Genomic DNA, 22737 nt, shown 5'->3' on the forward strand with positions numbered 1-22737 from the left:
ACACTTATTTTCACAAACATATTTATGTGATGGTAATAGTACCTATTAACAGGGTTGACATAGCTATCTGCCAAATAGAAAAATGAGTTCTCCTGCATCACAAGATGAGCAAAGTTGGGGGAATAATAAATCATAAAATTAGTTAAGATATCATTTATCTTTCACAGCTTTCCTACATTGCAGCTTAGAGTCCTTCAGGACTTGAATTCATTTATTGCATTTTATTGTTATGAAAACCTGTCAAAGCCGGTAGCAGACTGTGGGAAGTTAGATGAGCAGAGGCAACAATATGTGTTGTTAATTAAACAGGCATTTGCATGCTTTCATTCAAGATGTGGCCAGTTTGCTGTAACCTTTTGAATTGCCCTTCTTCCTCTGAGCCCCCTAAGGTAAATGAGAAGATTCCAAAATGAGTAACTTCTGTTTAAAAATTTGTGGCTATGGCTATCACTGGTGCTAGTGAATGGATAGCAGTAACTGTTATATAAAAATAAGATGAGGCTATGCCCTCTTTAACTATTCATATCTCTGTGTAGGTTCTGTGCAGTTAATCTAGACTTTCAATTTTTAATTTTAGGCTCTGTCAGCATGAAGAACTAGTGCTATCTAAATTTTTTATTGGGTATCTTTTTGTCCCGTATGGATCCCCAAGTATTTTGTAGTTAGATGTCAGAGGATTGCTTCACTTGTCATGGAAATGCACGTGCCATTGCTTCAAGAAACACACTGCCATTGCATAATAATTAGAAGGGCAAGAGAATGAGATGAATGTGTTGATCGGAGACTCTAGAGAGGAAAAATAGTAGAATTCTGTCATTTTGTACTTTACACTCTGCTATTCCCTTCAGACAATAGCTAATCGCACATGATGAAATTATTTCCTCAGTATGGGGTTATTTACAATTTATGTAATGTTTTGAAAACTGAAAGAAAAGTAATTGCCTAATACCAAGATTCATATTTTAAACTCCCAGCTTCAGTTTTGGTTTTGAAACGGAGATTTTTAAGTCTATCTTCAAATCCTAGAATGAACACACACACAAAATTAACGCTAAATCTTCAACCAAGGAAATCACTTAACTGTGTTCTTCCTCCAGAGAAGTTTGTGACAACTACTATGCAAAAGTCACCCTGTGAGAATGTGCATGATGTGGAAATGGAGGGAAAGAAAATGGATTTTAACTCCTTTTCCTTTTCTCCTGAAAATGTTAAAGCATTCCTTTACATGATACCTTAAGCTATTAAAAAAAAAAAGTCAGAATGACTTCTTCCCTGAAAGCAATTAATTATTTTTCAGACAGTATCATGATTACACCTGGTGGGACTTCAGGGGAAAGGGATAGTGCATAGAGTGTGCAGAAAACTTTGGACATATTCCTCTCCTTGAAAAGATGAATAAATATATATTTAAATAGCTTTAGAGGAGTATTCATATGAAGTTTACATTGGCAGCTTGAGTATTTTTTGCAAGTGTTAAGCAGTCACTCTATCTGAAGCCCAAGGGGAGAGGCTGGGCAGGAGATGGAGGGTTTCTATGGTGTCTGAATGTGCTCAGCAGTGCCAGGAATTTGGAACAGATTCCTCGAGTGGGCATGATGCCATTCTGAGACACCAGCTAGCGCGGATGGAAAGGGAGGGAAGAAGCTGCTGGAAGGAAGGATGTACTCAAAGGGTCCATATTGAACACTAACACTTCTGTAAAGGTTTTGCCAGATTTTAATGAGAAGTGCTGCAGGACTGGGAATCCTTATCAGAAGATGAAGGGTGGTATAGACTGTTTTTGGAGGAGAGGGTTCAAAGTGTAATTTGTTGGCAAAATAATCACAAAAAAATGACCATACTTTTTAGCTTTTACCTTTTTCAGCAGTATGAAGAACAGAGAGTCAGAATTTTCATCAGGTGGGTTTTTTTTGTTCTTTTCCTGCTGAATGTGTCTTGTTATTTAGTTTTCCACAAGAATTTTTGCAATCCCAGCAAGCAGCATATCAATTGTATAACACCACTGACTTTCCATCTGTCCTAGGAACTGAACTGCTCACAGATCGCCACTAGTGCAGTGCTATATAATGAGCTGAGTTTCTGGAATGACAAAACTATTTTGCTTCTTTGAAATGCAGGTCAGGTAGCCTGTGGCACCAAGCACAGAATCTCTGATGTGGTCAGCATGATCCCAGGGTCACATGAAGATTAATTTACACATAGTCTCAAAGACACAAAGGGTATGTCCTGCATATGCAGGAACACAAAGAAAGGATGTGTTTTTGCTTTTTAAATGTCTTGATATTTCCTTTGGGTCCTGAAAAAGGAGGTACTTAAGCATGGATTTGCAAAGGAACTTCTCACCTCTGTGACTGAGGCAAGAAAGGTCAGCTGTAGATCAGTGTGGACTTTGTTCTAGGCTGTTGTTATTTTGCGATATTCTTTCATGCCTCCGTTCCCATCTAAAGCTGCTTTTTGCATGCAGCAGATGTGTGCATTCACTGAATATACTCCTAATGCAAAATAAGCTGGTCTTCCCTTTGGAGACTAAAAGCCTCAGCAGGGGTAGCTCTGGGTTTGCTGTGACTGTGCTTGACTGAACTGTACATTTGCTCACTATTACAGGATATGTTTCTGAGTACTTGTGGTCAGTGCTGTTACCTCCTCACAGCTAGAGGAGGAAGCCCTGCTACTTTTGCTTTCTAACTGCCTATAGAAATGGGTATCTCCTTATGCACCTCAGGTAAGGGCAGAGCTGGTTGGAAGGCTTTCAAGAGTAGAGGGCTTCATGTTCATGTGGGAAAATGCCAATTGATTGAAGTCACAACAGCTTGTCTGTTTGAATGAAAACTTCATCGGAGAGGTTTTAAGGTCCAAAGCGAAGCTAAACATGGGTGGGAAAAGTAGTTCAACATAGTCACTAGCCTGGGAGTGGGCACTCTTCTGGTGTGAGGGTGGCAGAGATCTTCCTGCCATGAGTTAGGCAGAGCAGAGATTTGCTGGGCCAGGACTGAAATCTAATGAAGTGTGGGGAGGTGAGAAATAGAGGGGAGCAACTCTTTCCAGACAGCCTCTGAGCAGTCCTTTAGAAGGTAAATAAATGTCGTTTCTGTGCTCTCTTTTTGGGCCAGGCACATACCTGTTGTTTCAGCCCCCCATTTGGAATCTGCACATTGTCATTTAGAAAACAGAATTGCTAAACTATGGTCTCATTTATGTGGAAAAGCTTGTCTGCTCCCTGAAACGGACAGGTTTCCTCAAAAAGTTTTGATTTTTGACTGTTCAGGGAAAAAAAAAAAACGCATCTTTTCTCTGGGAAATGCCTGGCAAGCTCTGAGAATGTGGGAGTGAGTGTCCCTCCAGGAAGCTAGGCTGTCTGGAGACAGCAATGGCAGCAGTCAGCAAATCACCTAACTTAAACAGAGCCCCATCACAGGAGGAAGCAGAGACTGAAGCTGGGAAGTGCAGATAAGGGGGAGCTCCAGAGAGAGGTTGTAGTGGAGGGTTTCCAGTGGTGAACCTTGGGCCATAGGTTGCAGTGCAGTTGTGGGGCATGGAGTGAGCTAAAGACGACCTGGAGTGCTAAAGGTAAACAATGGGGCCAAGAGAGAGGCAGCTGCATCATCCTTAAAAAGAGGTAATATATTCTTTGAGCTCTTGTGCAGATGCGCTTTAAAATTCCCCGTGTAGATGGAGACTGCATCCCCTCCCTGGTAGAAATCTACTTGTTTTTGCAAAAGGTTGAATAACTCCTGAAATAAGAGACATAGGCCAGGTGGCGGAGCCAGCTAGGCATGCCTCAGGCTGTGCCCCTGGGCAGATGGAGGTGGTAGGGAAGTGGGGGACACTTGCTGCCTCAGCAGCTCAGTGGCCTGTGTTCTTGTGGCAGAAAAGAGAAATGTGGAGTGTAGAGAAGGAGGCTCGCTGCAGTAGCACTTGTTTGGAAGAGGAGGTTGTTCCCACAAAGGCGGTTGTATTTTTTTTCAGGTGCCTATGTAGGTAGGAGCATTGGGAAAATGGATTAACTGTTTTGATGAAGCATGGGATGCAGCTGTTCTCCTCGTGCCTTTCCTATTCTCCCTTGTATACTGCCAAATATATGTTCAGCATTTAAGGGCAGCAAGTAGCAACTTGGTGGCTTATGAAGAAAAGGCAGAAGCACAATCATGGAAATTGGTACGTTTTAAAGTCACTACAAATGTTACTACATGCCCTTTGGGGGTGTGTGGCTTGTTCACCCTGCCACATAACGCACCCTTCCTGCCTTGACAATGCCGCTGCTCAAATCTCTGTTCCCCATGTTCTGTATGCAGACAGCTATGCTGTCTTTGCACTGTTGGAGCTTAATCCCTCCAATTAATATTTCCACACACATATTATATCTGTAATGATGAGGCTTGATCCTCAGAGATACTTACACCCCTTGTTTTTGGTTTTTTATTCCCCCCTTCTGCCCTCTGCTCCCCTTTGCTTTCTCTCACCTCCTGTTTACCTGCATACATTTGTCCACCGCTTCCTTTTGCTGTCAGGGGACACAATGGGGACTTAGCCATCAGCTTTACTGGGCTTTTGCATCAGGAGTGCACAAGTCTCTAGGCTTTGAAGGCTTTACTGGCTGCTGCTCTGACTGAGATGAATATTGTGTATCTGTGCAATGCACAGCAAGTAACATAGCACATCCAGAGTCTCTGTGCATTGGGCAGAATTTCTCACTTCATACATCATTCTCAGCTTGCTGCAGCAATTTCACAAAGTCAATCCCTATCCATTAACACATAGGAAAAGCAGCAGAGAAATATACGTGTGTGGCACAGGATTTTTTTTTTTTAATTTTGAGGAGGTTTTCTAAGCATATTAGACACAGGCTTTATCATATTGCAGTATCATGAACTGCATTTAATCCTCCAGAGTCAAACTTCCTTTTGCTAAATAACAAAAAAATAAGTGTTTGGCTATTTGACACGTTCTGTGCAGGAACTGACTTGCCTGTCCCTCATGCCGTGTTGATCACAGGCTTGACTTCCTAAGTTATGTAGTTAATTTATCTGTAGATGATCACCTCAGCATAGTCAGGGTACTGTCTCCAACCCTGCTTTCATGATTTTTCTGATCATGTTTTTTTGTATCCTCTACCCGAAGTTTCCAGCATAGGCTTTTTTCCTCTTGTCCAACTTCCAATGGATCTAACCACTCAGATTGTGATTTTTCACTGTAAGAAGAGATCTTGGAGGCTTTTGCACCTGAGTAGTCTCCTGATTTTGGATGCATGGAAGGTAATGGGTTGGCAAGTGACAACAGAGTTCTGGCCAGATGGAGGAGCTGGTGGGAGCACGGCCTGAAATGCTGCTCTGCTCTGGCATAGCCAACATCCAGCCATCAAATTATCTTTAATTTTCACATATCTTTGTGTCTGAGAGCAGTTCACTTGCCTCTGTTAGTGCAAAACTTCCAAGTTATAAGAGCTTGAGTGTCTTGTGCTGCCCATAAAAATCATGGGAATGTGTGTGCTTCACAACAGACGATGGGGAAGCTGGTACAGAGATGCCTCTTCTGGGTGCTTGCACACCAGTTTCCTTACGTTAGGTAGCTAGGACTTGCACAGACCTGGGGATCTGCATATGAGGGCTATGAGTTCTTACTGTTTTGAGCGTGCTATTCACAGTCTCTAAACTGCAGTGAAAGCGCACTCCGCTGCCATCAAAACACAAAACTGGATTACATAGTTATGTGATTATTTGCTTTTACGCGGTAGAAAAATCCAGAGGTTCCGTATGTTAAAAGCAAGGTTCTGGCCTCACTTCTTTAGCATCGGATTTTATCTTGGGCTTCAGAAGGCACCTCATGCAGTGGACAGACTGAAGAAACAATTGGAAAAGACTGGAGGATATATTTCTACCTGGAATAATCTTATTTCCAGGCAGGGACTCCAGAGACTTCTCTGTGAGGAAGTTGCTACAGCACTGGCAGGAGTTATGGAACAAGCTGCTTTACTGTGTTCCTCCATGAAATTGTTTATGCAATGTCAAACTCCTGTGGCATTACGTTTTAATGCAGTAGCTGCCAAGTCTGTTGTGACATGCAACAACCCAGTGCAGTCCGTGGCACTGCTGGGAAGCTGTGTCCTGCTGCTAGTCTCACCCTTGACTTTGGGGGGTACTACATCACTCATGAACTTTGTTTATAACATGCCATCTGTGAGAGGCCCTCAAAGTAATTCAGCCAAATTAACAGCCAAATTAAGCGCCTCCTAAGCGCTTCAGGTTGTTCTCACTGCCCATGCTCACTCCTGTCCAGAAGGCAGAGGTGGTCTCCAGTGCCGCTCAAGCACACAAGCTCTTAGCATTGCCAGTGTCTCCTCTTTCCAGAGACCTTTGACTGGAGTCATGCTTCCCTACAGAAGTGGTGTTGCAAATGAGCCCCTGTTGTGTTTCTGAGGGATTTGATATTGTTGAGTGGCTCAGTTGAGTGAAAGCAATTTTGGGAAGAATAGCTGGGAGTTGGAGCAGCCAAGTAGAGTTGCTGGAGCAGGTAAGTGGAGTTGCTGGAGCAGGGAGAAGCTGTTTGGCACCCGTGGCTCTTGCATGCTCTATCAAGTTGGAGCACAACTTGTACAGGAACTGCAGGCTGGCATTGAGCATCATGCTCCAGCCTTCTCGGGCTTTGGGAAAAGAATGGCTCCTATCGCACTGGAGCAGAGAGAGAGCATGGCATGCTGTACACTGGAAGCAGGCACATCTCTGTGCTAATGTCACAGCTGACAGGCGACAACCATGTTCTGCAGAGGTGGGTGGTACAGAGCCAGGGACTACTTGGAGAAAGCCCAGGGAGACAATCTGTCTTACAGATCTGCTCTCACAGCTCCCTAGTTGAAAAGCGGTCTGTGGCACCTTAGGCCTGCTGCGTCTTTCATTCTCTCCAAGCAGCTGGGCTGGCTGGCACCAGGGAAGGAGGGCTGCTTGTCCCACAGACACTATGAAAATTGCTCCCAAGAAAGAGCAACTTGGCAGCAGCTCCCTGGGATTTGTGATTTTGGCACGTTGTTAACAGTAGAGAGTGGGGAAGAGGTGTGAATGAATTATTCCATCTCCACAAGTTTCTTCCCTCTGGGGGATCCAGGCATAATCTTCTTCTTCCTGAGCTTGCCTTGCTGATTTTGTAAATCTGCAGCATGTAGGCAAGGTCCTAAATATCACCTAAAAATATCTGCCCATCGTGGAGATTTATTCATGCTGGGCCCTTACGGAGCATCTCTGCCTAGAGATGTTTTTTTCCCTGATGTGCTGAGTTATGTGGCACTTATATGCAGAGAGGGGACTGTCTCTGTCTAGTTCTGGTAAGACAGATGGAAAAAAATATGAAAAAAGAGTAGGAAAAAGCATAATAAAAAGTGTAAGGAGAATAGCACCGAGCTGAACAAATACAGTTTCTTCAGCCAAAAGAGAAGTTTGTAGAGCAAAACAAGCAAAATGCACCTATTACCTGCTCTTTCTAATGAGGTTCACAGCCAGAAAAAAGGAATTTCATCACTGCCAGTTCCAACAATAAAAGGCTATGAATGAAGTTCTTCCCCCCAATCCTTAAAAGCTTGATATTTTCCCAATAGTATTTGAGGCTAAGCTCTGTTTGCAAATGTCTTGCTATAATTAGAAATTTACTTTTTTTTTTTTTTTTTTAAAAGTGTGACTCAGTTACATGCCTCCTGGGTTTGGGACATTGCAGAGTTTGCCAAGCCTTTGGGAAGCGGAGATAAAACAGTGGGAGCTGGCAATACTGCACCTTGCCCGTTCCCCCTGGCCCTAGCAGATATTTATGAACTAATATTGATTTTCAGTCATTGATTTTTCAGCAGTCAAGTACTGCATGCATTGAAAGAAGCATCAAGGGGAAGTCATAATCTCCAGAGATAGAGCAATGCCACACGAGAGGGGGGCAAGGGGTAGTATGCTGCTGAAAAAGAGCATCATTGTGTATGTGGCTGCCCATCTGCATTTTTATTATAAAAAAGCAAAGACACATTCCTTGTGTAACTCCTGGTGCCAGGAGAGCTACAGCCACGCTAAGGTCAGAGCGGGGACTTTGCAGCCCCAGCAGAGCATCCGGGCAGAGAAGGGTGCCCAGTTGATGGGGTGGCCAGGGAGTGTAGATGGCGCCCTGGGAGCGTGTGTCCACTGCGTCGGCCAGCTCTGCACTGCTGCCGCAGCGCTCAGCAGGCGAGAAAACGCTGAAGGCAAATGCTTACTTCTTGGTAAACAACCTAATCTTTTATCAAATAATTTATTTTACGTAAAGGAAGGATTTTAGTTTGCAAAGCTAATCTGCCTTGTCTAAGCCCTTATTTTTATCTTTGAAGCCCAAGTAAGTGTCCAATTTATAGTATTTAGTAGATAGGATTTGGGATTCTTATCAATTTAGCAATCTTGGTTTTTGACTTTCTGGTCACGTTTCTAAGGAAAAAAAAAATCAGCTCAAGAAACTGACATTTTTGACAGTGTATTTGCTTTTCTTTTTCTTGAATACCTGAAACATTTCTGCTTGGGAAGTGTGTATTAGAATTACCAGAAGGTCATAACAGTATTCTAAAATTTTCCTAAGAGTAAATGACTGTAAAATCAAAAGTGACAGAATTTTCTTATTTCTCTGGCTTTAGTATTGTCAGTCAAAATATTCCCCATCAAATTTATCAGGAGGTAAAAATCAGTGGGAAAACAGGAAGGGATTCAATCAGAGTTGAGGGTTTCACTTTGAGACATGCCAGCAAGTTTTTACTTGTAAAATTTCTGGGGTTTGTGTCTTGAGATCTTGAATCTGATGGGAAAAAAAGTCCCCACTTTCCAATGTGCTGAGCACCTGCTGAGGCCTGGAGGGCTCAGACCTTCAGCAGAGCAAGCTCAAGGTAACGTCTTCATGACTCAATGTCCCCATCTTTTTGAGTATTTTGGTACAGCAAAATGCAGTATTGCATTGCACAAACACAGGGATGAAGCTAACCTGGGTAGCCCATTTTGCATGATCCGGTTAGTACAAATGAAACGTCTCCTCTCTTGGTGAGATGCTGTTCTCAAGAACAGTTGCAAAGAAGCCAATGTTGCTGCTTGGGTGAGTGAGCAGTTAATGAATTGTCCCTCTGTTTAAAAAAAAAAAAAAATAGTTTCCTGGGCAATCATTAAAATTAGTGTAGAGATGTTTATGTACCTGTTATTTCACTTGTTGCCTAATATCATGTGGTGTTCCTTGTTTATGGTAGCATTCACAGCTGTGGCCCTTGCTGTGCCAGGAACTGCTCACACAGGTATGTGTGTCTCGAGCAGCTGCACACAGCAGACCTAGTTAAATACGCGTGGTTGAGTATTGCAGCTGGGGAACTGAGGCCTAGACAAAAAATTGCATGTTACGTAGAGAAACTATGTTGTCTGTACCTCTCCTGAGACCTGGGCTGACCCCCAAAGCAGCAGAGCATTCACCTGTGTCGTGTTAATGTTGTGTAATGAATTTGTATCTTGCCCTGGCAGGCATAAAATACCAGCCCTTTTTAAACCTGAAACAGATTTAGTGCAAGAAACACCCAGGGGAGAATCGTGTTGTTTCACTTCTGCTGTGGACTTGCTCATATTCTGCCTTCCCTCCCCAAATGTCTCAGGTATTACTTAGGCAGTTACAGATTAGCAGCAAAAGACAGGAATTGCTTCAAGACTGGGATGCCACCTGTAGAGTTTTGTGACACTTTGTCTTCAGGAATCATTTGCTGTCCTGTTGGCTTTTTTGGGTGAATTAATACCCACTTTTATGAGGGTGGGGAGCTGGGTGCTGGGGCACCCCCTGGGTGCCAAGCGCAGGAGGCAGCCAATTCTCCCTGCCAGCTGGTGTGACACGTGTTGGTGGGGCCCTCTCATTGTGGCTGAGCACAGTGATGTCTGTCAGCATTAAGATTGATATTTGTCCTCCATATGTTTACTGAAAAATGCCTGTGGCCACTCTTGAGCTTACCACACACCGGCCCGTGGCTGAGAAGCGGTATCGGTATGCTGGTGCGCGCTCCTGCCCATTGGATTGCCTGGCTTGATTCTTCTCTCGTACTGACTTTACCCCTATGAATTTCTCTGGCTTCTGCGAAACTATTCACTCCAGCCTGCCCTGGTGTAAGTGAGGAGAGTCGGACTGTCAGCCTGGAGACTGTTCTGCATGTAGTTCGTCCATCCTGCTGTGTGGATCTGCAGGGAAAAATGACCATGAATATTCTTAGAAGACTGCCTTAGGCATAAATTTGGGTTAAAACAGATGTATAATCAGATCTAGTTGGTAACCTCTTCAGATCCAGACATTAAGCTAATATGATGCATTCCACAATATGCAGTTCAAGCTAATGTTCAGTATTGTGGTACTGTTTATATTCCTGCAGCAGTCAGTACAGTGTCTGGGGGAGGGCCCTGTAGTGCCCGGGGCTGCACAGGCATGTCCAGCATCCTGGAGTGCCAAAACAGCACAGGGACTTCACCTGCTGGCTTCCACCTGTTAGACTTTGTCTCTGATTGCTATGATTTTTCTCATCTCTTGGCACACTGGAGAATTGGGGACCAGCAGCCTCTGATTTTGAACTCTGCAATTATGTTTGCTTGCTGACTGTCCCCTTCACATTTATCCTCCAGCTTGTCTGAATAGTTTCTGTTACCCTGAGAAAATCTGCGCAAATGCATGGATGCTAGTCAGTCAGCCCTGGAACTGGCAAAGAATGTGTCTTATATGAAACCTGTGCCCTCAATGCCACTTCTACTTTGTACTAAAATAGTAAGGAGCCTTTTTCTGACTGCTAAACTTGGGCTGACGGATGTCTGCTGGGTGCTGTCTGGGTGGTTATGGGTCCATCCTGAGGACTTGAATAAAATGGTAGGAACGTTTTGGGGCACCAGATGTGGCTTTGTTTTTTTAAACTGGGTATCAGTGTGATTTTGTCTTGTTTTGCCTTCCTCTGGAGATTGACTGGTAGAAGTCGTGCAGGGAATTGTGTAAGGACTCTAAATTATATCCAATATGCCGGAATGTGGCAGTCAGGAAATAAACGTCTATGAATGCTGGCAAGTAGGTCCTGTTAGTCTGTCTGCTTCTGGATACAATGATATTTATCTGTGGAAATGGTTGGATAAAAAAAAAGCCACCTATCTTAAATGGTTAAAAACAGGCTAGTTTGTAGCCTATCTGCAGACGGTGTTTTATTTTCTTTTAGTTTCCAAACACAGCAGATGTCCCTACATAGCTCTACCAGTCACAGTTCTGACTTTGCTCTCTTGGTCCACAGTCCCTTCAGGATCGGATAGCTAAACTAGGTCTGGCTTTATTGGATTAGATGGGGTTTGATGCAAAAAATGAAGCTGACTTTAGAGTACCCTCATTAAAACAAGAGGGGAAAAGCATTGTTTTTTTACTTTGAGACCTAGAGACAGGTCAGCGCTCCTTTGGAAATTATCAAGTCTGTCCTGTTGGATTTCTTTGAGTTCTTTTTGTTAGTGGGCTTGAGAGAACTTTTTTTTTCCTTCTTCAATCCATCAGGTAATGTCGGTGCTCTTCCGAACTTCAGCTGTGCCAAACTGTTCTCTAGAATTAACATTTTCAAATAAGCCAATGATTAGGTTACAACTCAGAAACATGGGTTATTTTCATGGGTAACTACGATCAAGTTTTTGGCCTTTTGTGAAGTTGACTATCCTTGAATGTGAACCTAAACCTCCAGAAGGAATTGCTATCTGTTGTGCTACCTAACATTGACCACTGCTGAGTCAATGGAGTTAAAGCGTGTACCTTAAAACAAAGTGCCCATCATTATTTTGTTTTAGTTTAGTGTTGTAGACCAACATAAAAAAAAGAAGAGGTAAATTTTTATTAAGCAAAGTGGGAAGTTTGGAAGAAATAAACAAACTGAAGACATGAAGAAGGATTTGTTTACCAAAAGTTTATCTACTTTTTTTTTTCTAAGTATCCTAGTGACTTTCCTTTAAAAAAAGAAAATGTACCACCCCTCCCTTCTAACCTGCCACTTCCATCATTATGTTTGTGCAATCTTGGGACTGATTTGTTAAGCACATCATAAAATTTTACATCATGTAAAGTATTTTTAGGTTAAAAACACTTATCTTATTTTGCAGAAATAATTTCTGAATCATATTCAAATGCTGTGATTTCACATTCCATAGGCATCAAATTTTAGCCACAGTAGGAAAAATTATCAATGAAAGATCTTAAAAATATAAATTCCATTGGTGACTGGTTTTTTGTTGCTGGTGTTTTTTGTTTTTTTTTTGTTTTTTTTTTTGTTTTTTTTTAAATGCTGCTTGTGACTATCAGATTCTTGGTACATACTTGTGGCAACAGATTAGCCACCTACCTAAGGATTATATGCTTTGACATGAAAATAATATACAAACCTGCCTGGCACTGCAGTTTCTAGGATAAGCATGGTACTCTACCCATTCCCACAGCAGATCGCAATAGGCATTTAAAATCTGTTTTCTCTCTTTTTGGATCAAAGGACTCCAGTAGAGGTTGGTAGGATTCTGTGTCCTCCTTCCTTTTCTTTCTTTCAAGAGGAAGCTGGCATCACTGAGGAAGTATAGCAAATGCCACTGTACAGTTGTACCAGAGAGTTGCAGAGGATATTGGGCTCTCTGCAAAGTCTGAGAAGAAAAATATTTGTCATGATATTTAAGAGTACAGCTTGTGGGATTGGTCTAAGTGCAAGAATGTGGTGTCATACAGTGATTTTTAAGTGACTTCTCAACGAGAAGGGGTACTGGGAGCAGTGTACAGCACCGTATCCCCCACGGATAATGCAGCCTCTTAATGTGAATATGTAAATTTGTCCTATAAGAGCATAGCATGGCATACAGGCTTCAGCAGCCTGAGTTAGCTTGCCTGGAGCTCTCTGGCAAGTCTTTGCATGGCACAACAGGGCAGGCATACTCCTACCTGCTATGAAGGCTCATTTAAAAAACACGAGTTACGTTTCACAAGTGTGTTGCCCATTACTGATGCAAGCTGGGCAGAGCATCAGAAGTCTATTTCCTGATGAGAAGCATAATGTCAGCACTAGCAGCAAATTAAAGCAAGCCATGTTACTTGAACAAGCTCAGGAGTGACAAGCACAGGATGGACTGTGGTGACCACTCCCAGCATGAATTAAATACTGCTCAGGTCTTACTGAAACCCTGCATCTGAACTTCTTTTTGTTTCTTCTTCCTCTTCTCTCTTAAGCAGTGGAGTGGCTGAATCTAGATTTATATTTTGCAAATACTCTATGTTTCTATAATAAGCCAAACTGGAAGCTGTAGGTATGAATGTAGTTGCTTCACAGAAGGCAGGGGAGTTGGATTTAGATGTGGATTTTCATAGCTAGGTTTTTCCCTTGGATTTTACCTTCTGTATAGCTAAGGATGCTTATACTGTATGTGTGTGCATGAGTGCTTATGGAGAGTGCTAACCCATGCTGATACTATTTGCATGGGAATGAAAGTGCTTTCTCAGTCATTAGCATTACAGCACAGAGACTCGCAGACACGTATGCAATGCTTGAGGGGAAATTAATATTTCCAGACAATAAAATCTGAAATGGTCATATATGGTTGTAATAGCTAGAGCATTTATTTATAGTAGAAATGGAATATATCAGTTCTGTCTGGCTTAGTGTGGAAAAGATTTCACCACTAGAAACATCTCCCCTTGAAGAGACAGGAGGTTGGTATTTTGAAGGAGTGAAGTTACACATGTGCATAAATCTCCCAAGGAGTTTATTCTGGAGTCTGCAGCAGATGGCAGGTGAGGGTGAAATAATGTTATATATATTTGAACTGCCTTTACTTAAAACCAGAGCGGAGTGCTGTGGTTACGGTGCTTTCCACGGAAAAGAGATCTGCTTCTCTAGTTTTGGATACCAAGAGACACAAAGTGGAGAGTGATCTGACCCAGCTGCCACATTATTCTCTGTGAAGAGCCACCCCTTGGGAAGACACGGCTCTGAGATCGGGAGGGCTGAGGTATGCTAAAAGCACTATGTCAGGAAACTGCCATGTATGGGAAGAATTGCAGGCTTTCAAAATTGGCACTGAAGAATGGCTGGTGAGACTTCTTTGGGCATAATTGATGGATGACTCTGAGGCATTAAGAATATGCGGTTTGTTGCGCAGAAGCAGGACAAGCAGCTGAAGTGCATGGCAGTTTTCAAAGGCAGGGAAGCCTTTTGAAGCAAACAGAAATGGTGTGATGAAATTAATGTAACAGATGATGGGAAAGGAAGAGATGGAGCAGGAGAAACCAAAACGGAGGAATCACAAGTTTCCTTCAACGCTGTCAGTCTGATCTCATGCTGCCTACCATGGAAAACTATGTTAAACGCTTTGTTTCACAGTGGTCAGTAGTGACAGGCCACACAAGAGGTTGACAAAGAAATACTAACATACTTCTCGACTCCCTACTGCTGTTGAGCATATAGGGAAAGTCTCCTAAGTGGAGGTGCCCAGCTGAGTAATGTGTGTATCCTCAAAAATCATGTTTCCTTTATATAAAGAACCATCTCACTCTTAAAATTATTAGCACAATGTTAGCTGAGTTATGCTGTGTTGTGAGAACTTGCCTTGTGATGTCTTCAACACCATTTCCAAATAATATTTAGCAACAAACCAGGCTAATTAAAAACAGCAACTGGGATGAAGCTCTTTTCCCTTTTCAGCAAACAAATGACCAGGGCTTTTTACATAGCTTAAAAAGATAACTGCAGTTGAAATTTTGTAATGCCTAATTCAGTCATACTCACCCAATCAGTTTGTTTTATGCTACCTTTATCTGTTTAAAGCTGGTCTTCATAAGCTGTCAAAAAGGTGTGTGCACAGTGGTGGGTGATGTTAACATGTCAGCTGATTTCTTCTTACCAACCTTTGCTTTTTGTACGAGCAAGCCAAATATATAGCTATGCAGATAATCAGCAAATATAAAAATAAGATGCTTCTCTACTTCTGAATGGGTGTGTTCTATTGATAAAGTGTTAGCTGCTTTTGGGTTGCTGTATTGTGGAAAGCAACAGGAGGTAAAGTCCACAGCACGAGGCGTTAATTAGAGGAGACAATAGTTTGAACATGCTGTAGTACACTCAGGTGAGTCTCTGGCACACATTGATTTGTACGTTATTAAAACAAACTCATCAGTTACTTTCTGGTACCCTGAATATTGAAAACTGATTAGTGTGACGATGTATTTTCATTAAAGCCAGACACAGGGGACAGAGAGCATATTCTGTGATAGGCAATTAGTTCTCGTCTTCCTAGTCTTGCTGGTCCAACTCAATTAACAACAGATTTCCTCGTACATCTCATACGTTGCTCTGTTGCTGTCTTTCTTCGGCATAACTTTTTTTTTGTTTGTTTTCTATCACCACATGGGTACTATCTGAAGGAGGAACTGGTTCTTCCATGATGGAGGGGATTAATTTCACCAGTTTCAGCAGCTGTTGTCTGGGAAATGCAGGATACAAAGGGGACTCACAAAGTGGAGGAGCTGTAAACTTTGCTTTTGCTTATAAATAAATTTTCAACATTTGTATCTTCACATTATTGTTTGGGTACTTACTAACTGAGGAAAACAATTTTTTTTCTACAGTGGGCCAAATCCAAGCTCTAGGTTTTGTTTTCTGGAAGGGATAGTGATTCCAGTCTGGAGACAAAGTCCAGGGCTTAGTTGCCATTCTCTACAACTTGTGAAAATGCCGAAAAAGCGTTACCAGTTCCTGAGCTATTTCAGGGCCAGTATGAGAGTAAGTAGTGACTAGTGCTGGCTGCAGCCTCTTACGCAAAGAAGCCTCTGCCCTCCTCACTCTCCTGAATAACTTTCAGTGTGCAGACGACACAGAATCTGAAATGAAGGAAGTTTGCAGTAGAGCACTAGGTGAGGGGAGTAGAAGATTAAATGGAAAGAACAGTTGTCATGAGTCAAAGCTGAGACTGTAGAAGGTGTTAAATGCTCAGGACAGTGATCTGAGTTCCACTCTGATGGTATTAACAAGTTTTGCCATAATTCAGTTACACCTTGGAAACAGTTAAAGCAATTTAACAGCAAACTTGGTATAATTACTAGTTAATAGCCAGAGCCAGTGCTCCTAAAGTGTAAATTGTTTCTGTATTGATCTAAGCCTATGCTGTCAGCATTCTGTAGAGACTGAACTTTAAGTGCTTAATTCAGCTGTATGCAACCAATAATTTTGGTTTTTATCCCCCAAACAAAACTGCCATTGTTTATTCTATTTTTCTGCAATAATAAAATCAATTAAATTATTTTTTCCACAAACATATCTGACCTTTGTAATCAACACATTTGAAATGCCAACATGTGGAAAGAAAATTGTGACAGGATCTTATGCTTATGAAGACAAATGGAAGAGTTGCTAGCAAGAGACCAGCAACTGACTCTGTCAAAGTCTATTAGAGCTGTCTGAGCAGCGAGACTGAAAATAGGGGATGGCATGAGGACTAGGAGAAATTGTTTCCCCAAATTCCTCACATGTCAGCAGAATGGTGCCTACCCATCCTGGTGAGAGTGGTGATATGGAGCAGTACTGGGCAATTAATACTGTTCAGTACTTTGCAAACAGAAATTATTAGATACACAGGTTTTGCATCAAGCATTTTCTTCTTGAGCAAAAAGCAGATACCACTTTTAATATGTTTGGAGGTAAATGTGAAAAACAAAGTGAAATATAAAAGTAAATAAAATTAATAGGTTGTGAAGGAAAAGATTGCTTCTGGTCCCAGGGGTACCGACAGAGGTCCCTGCTGAAAGAGGTGCTGTTAAAGTTAGTCCTGTGGTTAGTTTAATCTTTAGCAGACATTAGTCTTGGTGTCTGCCCAGACAAGACTTCAAGCTGGTCAGCTCTCCTGTGAGGAAACATATTGCTTTGTTTGTCAGGAGAGACTGGAGAGTTGCTAAAACTCCACAGAACAATTAAGAATCATGTTCACACACACCCCTCCCTTCCCCCCAATTAATTTGATTTCACTTTGATTTTTTCTCAGCTGACTCTAATAAAGACTCTAATGAAGCTCTCTACATAACCTTCTGGGTTTCATAGCCTTCCTCTCTCACGCAAAGTCTATTGTGGTTTAATTTTCTCTCTTCCTCTAATTTATTTATATTTCATAGCCCTGCCTGCCTGATAAACTTCCCCTTATCTGGCCATCTCTTTAAGCTCCCACTTGGTTGCTCCTATGAACATGTATTACATTTTTTATACATAATATAAATATCTTTGTTGTGAGGACAGGACAGTCCATTGGTTTCAATAGGCACTTGGACACAAGATTCCCTTTGGGACACACTTCCTCAGTTTGCTAGCTACCTGTCTGCATGGTGGGTAAGAGGTTAAAATTGTTTCATACAGAGATGCTCATGAAAAAAGAATAGTAATGGTTCCCTTCAGAGTGCCTGAAATGGAGACACTTCAGCCTGCTTCCATGTAGAACAAGTTGAGGTGCACTTACATATGTACAGGGATGTCTTCCCTGTTCAGGTTCCTCTGGCCATAGGACAGGCAGGCAGGACAGGTATTGAGCGCTTTGCATCAGCCTTTGTGGCGGGCTGCAGTTAGAGCTTCTCCGTTTAAAACCGGGGGGGAGAATTTATGAAGCCAGAATGTCATTAGTGGAGCTGGAGCTGGGAAAGCAGAGTGGAGAAACCACCCAAAGCTCCTGCAAGCTGCCAACAGGGACAACGGTGACCTAATCAAGCAGAATCATTTAGATGCAAAGAAAATTAGACCCATTTTTCAGTCCAGCCTGTAGCAAGGACAGCCGTGCGCATACTGTAATCCAAGTACACCCATCAATAATTTAAAGGAACAACAGACTTTCAGACCTTTAGAAAAATCAATTAAACTTCACAAGCAATCACATTTTGCCACCAGCAGAGCTGCTGGCCTGAGAATGAAAGGCATCGTTGTACCTGTTATTCAGTTATGCGCTTAAGGGGGAATATCACTGGCGAAGGTAGGTATTTTTCTATTTTTGGCAATGTTGGTATGTTTATGCTTATTCTGTTGGTTTTTAAACATCTTTTCAGTAACTATCTTTTTGTATCAAACTGTGACTTCCGTATTGTATTCGCTCTGCTTCCTACCACACATCAACAGCTTTTCTTGCTTGAGAGGAAGAGTATAGAGCGTGTGCTTTTGCTTTCCTCCTACCTATCCTCAAAATGAAAGAAGAAAAAGGAGAAATAGCCTTAGGAGAAAAGGCCATTGATCACCAGGCAGCTTTTTAGACTTACAACTTCTTTGGAAACTGGTTTTTAAGTTTATTCAGTATTTGAAGTAAATATTTCAGCAAATGTGCAAGGAAGGGCCAGCAAGCTCAGTCTGCCTTTGGGGCAGGTGATGAGTAGCTATGATTATGGCCAGAAGGCAAGAGGATTTCACTCAGGTGAATTCCAGAGCTTTCTGCGTGTCCCTTGACTGAGTCACTCTTTCAGGTGACATTATCCTTGTTCAGAAAATAATCCAGAATTGACTTGAATCTGAGTCAGAAATGAAGAATGAGTCCAGGTGAAGGAAGAGCTGGTTCCAAGGCATTTCCCCAGAGAGAGTAAGTATCATTTGAAGTACAAAAACATCCTTGGCGCCAAGACCAGAGACTACCCTGGGAGAGTTCCCTAAGTGTCATGCTTAATGCATTACAGCCAGCATAGCATGTTTGCTTTTGTGTGTTGTGTGATTTGGACCATCTGCAATTATTCTCTGCAAAGTGCCACAGCACAGCCTGAATCCAGCAGTGGTGAGAGCTGTATGCAGGTCTCCCTCACTTTGCCACTAGACTGGAGCAGGAACGGAGAGCAACATCATGTCCCGTAGCTATGTTTAAACTACAGATGCTGGGATTTTTTGTAAAAAAGCCTGTTTCTGTTACTTGTCAGACTGAACTTCACTAGAGAATAGGCAATGAAGTTCTGATATTTGAGACTGAATGGTTCTTAGCCATCAGTTGCACCTGACTTCTGCCTGAAGTCTGTAAATAATGAAGTATTCACTAACGTGGTTCCCAGATCCTTGAGTCTTGCTTCTCTGTTTGCAAGAAAGGTAATGTGCTCAGCTCCAGTCCCACTTGCGGTATACACGCTCTCTGAAGATGCTGGACATAACTTGTAAACTTTGGGTTGAGAATATGGTTCTTGGACTTCTCAGAAAGGCTGCTCTCCTGGAGACAACAGGGAGTTTTGCTCCGGTGTCTTTTGACAGGAACAGTCAGAATATTCCACTTTGTTTCTATTTGGGGGATTTTTTTTTCCACAAATAACATCTCATCTCAAATTCTTTTTCTTATTGGAGAAAAAAAACAGACAGTATTTGATTCTAAATGCTTGCAAAGTAGCTAAACAGCTTGCTGGAAAAGCAGTGCATTCTTTAGTAAGAAATGGAAAGAATTGTATTTGGCAGTGAGCTGCTCATTAACTGTAAGCCTGCCAGGCTGCATGTTGAAGAACAGTCAACTGATAGCTAACTAATTTAGCTCAGTACAAGTGGTTGTGGTCCACACCACTCGGCTACAGGATGAGTCCTTCCATGCTTGCCTGAAGGGCTTAATCATGCTGAAGACTAAGCAATATATAAACTATACAAAAAACAAATGGAATATTTCAATTTACTGATAGCAATTGGTTATTTAATCCTTATTAGCTTCTGAACAGATGTTTCTGATTTGCTCTTCACATGTGGCATTTCAAGACAACAAGTTCCTTGAATTTAAAATCTGTCTCAAATATTTATGAAAATTTACTTTTTCCATCTGCCTTACAGTGTAGATTATTACAGGAACAATGGCTTTGTCCATGAATGGATGCATTTAATTCTCAATTGCTTAACATAAACATATATCTCTTGTGCACTGTGCTGCTAGTGTAGCAGTACCTATACACTGTGAACGCAATAAATGATACCATCATTCTTTCAGTACAGCCAGTACCTGAAATGTATAACAGCCGGCTCATAATGTTTTGATCAGACTGTCTCATCAGACTGGGCCTGAATGACAATGTACCGGCACGTCACACCATTTACAGCATTTTTTTCTTGAAATCTAGAAGTGCTGATTCATGCTCTTCAAGTCTTTTCTTAAACCTTGTGAAGAAGGAAGTGGAACTGATGAAGGGCTAGTAAATATAAAAATGCTACCAAAGATACTTTTGGTCTGATCTAATCTAGTTTTTGGTATTAATCAAATGCTTTCAGTAGCCAAAGATTTAACTGTCCATCACTTTACAAAGTTCTGAAGATTATGATTTCAGCATGTTTTTGAATTTTGCTAATTTAGAGGATCAGTGAGTCCAACAGAATAATTCTGGACATGTGTAGGCTGGTCTGACAAAGACATATAGTCCAGTGACTTCATTATTGCTCTTAACTTTACAGAAAAAGTGCCTACATTTTATTAATTGGCAGTATTAAAAACCCCCTAATTTTGCATAAAGAATTAAGAAAAATATGCCTACTCTATAAAACCAACTTTGAAAAACCAAATAGAATATTTGACACTAAGGTAAAATTACATCAGTAAATAAGATTATAGGAAAACAAAGAGATTACTGTAAAGCGGCAACGGTAACCGTGGTTATTCAGTGTTACGCTTCATCTTGAAATGATGTACTACCTTGTCAGCAAAGAAAATTCTTAGTTCTTATCTGCTAAGAGCTCTAACAAGCAATAAAAGAGAAGGTTTTGGTTCATTTATCCCTAGAAGCTGACTCCAATTCAAAAGTTATTGAGTTAATGATGTATGACCAAAAGAGTTTAATATAGATTTAGCCAACATGAAGGTCTCGTACCTGACATATAGCATAAAGACAACGTGCAGTCCCACCAGTCCTGCTGCCTATATATTGTTATGCTGTGTTGCTTCTTGAAGCTGCTCAAGAAAGTGGGTTCAGTATGGCAGAGTTACCATGGCAAAGGTAACGCTAGAGTTGTCTGGACAATGAGCACTTCGGCAAATACTCTTACAATTGCTTTCCTCTATTTTCCTTTGAAATTTTGCTTTGGAGAAACATTTCCATTCAGTTCTTAACTACGAGTGTGCTTCTGGGTTTAAACTGCCTCCAAGCACTTTCTACCAGCTGATACACTGTGTTTTCTGCCAGGACAATTGTAGAAGCAACAGCACACAGCCCTTCTGGGAACACTTGATCTAATGCAACTAACTGTCTGGATGCACTTGAATATGTTGCTTCCCCCTGTTCTTTAAGGTATGCTCCAGGGATTCCTGAGCCTCCTGCCACAACAGCTCTAGACATACTGTAATGTTTCAAGGAATGGTAACTCTGATAAGAACAGATGATGTATTGCAGATCTAATTACGCAGCTTATTCAATATGAAGCTGCCCATTGATTTTTAGGAATTGTATTGGACCTAAAATGTAGTCTTATATTGGAGAGTATGGAAGTGATATAGTCCTAGCAGAGTGCTAGGAGAAGTGGGGGGGGTGTTGTTGTTGTTGGGTTTTTTTGTTGTTTGGGTTTTTTTTTTTTTCCAGGTGTGTTTTTTTTTTGTTTTTGTTTTTTTTTGTTTTTTTTTTTTTTTTCAAATTTTGTGCAGGAGAAGGGGGAAAAAGCCTGCTGGAGCAGCATATTTCCTTGCTGCATTGCACACAATTTTCAGGCCAATAGTAGAGGGTGTGGTGCAACTCCTGACTCCCCTATTTGGAGTGAGATGTTATCAAAAGATGGATGGAAGGAATTCAAGAAACATATTGTCACTTGTTTTGCATTCTCACAAATCTTCATGGTCTGGTTTGCTGCAGACGTTGTTGTTCGTAGGAAGTTTTTGCAATATGGTTCTATTCACTAGGATTTCCAGATGAAGTACTTGCAGTGATTGATTATGATCTTGCAAGACACATTTCATTCGCAGACAAATTTTGAAAAACATTCTCTATTTCTGGGGATGATATTTTGCAAAATGTACTTGTTCGCAGCTTTCTCTTTCCTCCCACCGCATGGAGTTTCTAACAGCCTAGAATTAAGGTGGGAGAGATGAGTAACACAGAATTGAAAATATCATCGTGGCTCTTGCATATGCAACAACAGCTTTGGAAATGCTAGCTGATTAGTTTTCTCTGTATGTGCATGTAAAAGGACTCGCTGCCCACTTCCCAGCTTGGAATTAAATACATTTCTCTCCATAAGAATCAGATTCTACCTCTGTAACAGTCACGAGAAGAACTCTGATTTTGTGTGAGGTACAGCCATTTAAACAGCTCCAACTCTTTTAAATAATACCATTTATAGCAATCATTCCACATTAATAGGAAGATCAGCAGTCTAGCAGCTGACCTGGGGACTTAGTATATGCTCTGCTCTTACCTTGTTACTGACTTACTGTATGACCTTCAGCAAGTCTATGGCCTTTTCTGTGACTGTCAGTAATCTCCCCATTATTTAGTAATGGGTAGTAATGGGTAATGATACTGAAATATATTTGTAATATGATAGGAGATCCTTGGATGTAATAGACTTGCTGTACATACATTGCCATGTATGCTAAATTCTCTTCTGCTTTTATTACAGTGTGGCTCCCAAGAGAATATTAAGTGGACAGGGTGACACTTCCTATAACACACAGTTCTGGTCTAATTCCACTCTTGTAAAAGTTTATGGGCACTTTGACTTCACTGTCCTGTGAATCATTCATTGCATTAATCTCTATATGAGAGCCATTCCAGAAGATGATAGAAGACTTCTTCCTAAAA

Source organism: Chroicocephalus ridibundus, chromosome 8, assembly GCF_963924245.1.
Source record: "Chroicocephalus ridibundus chromosome 8, bChrRid1.1, whole genome shotgun sequence".
Taxonomy (NCBI): domain Eukaryota; kingdom Metazoa; phylum Chordata; class Aves; order Charadriiformes; family Laridae; genus Chroicocephalus; species Chroicocephalus ridibundus.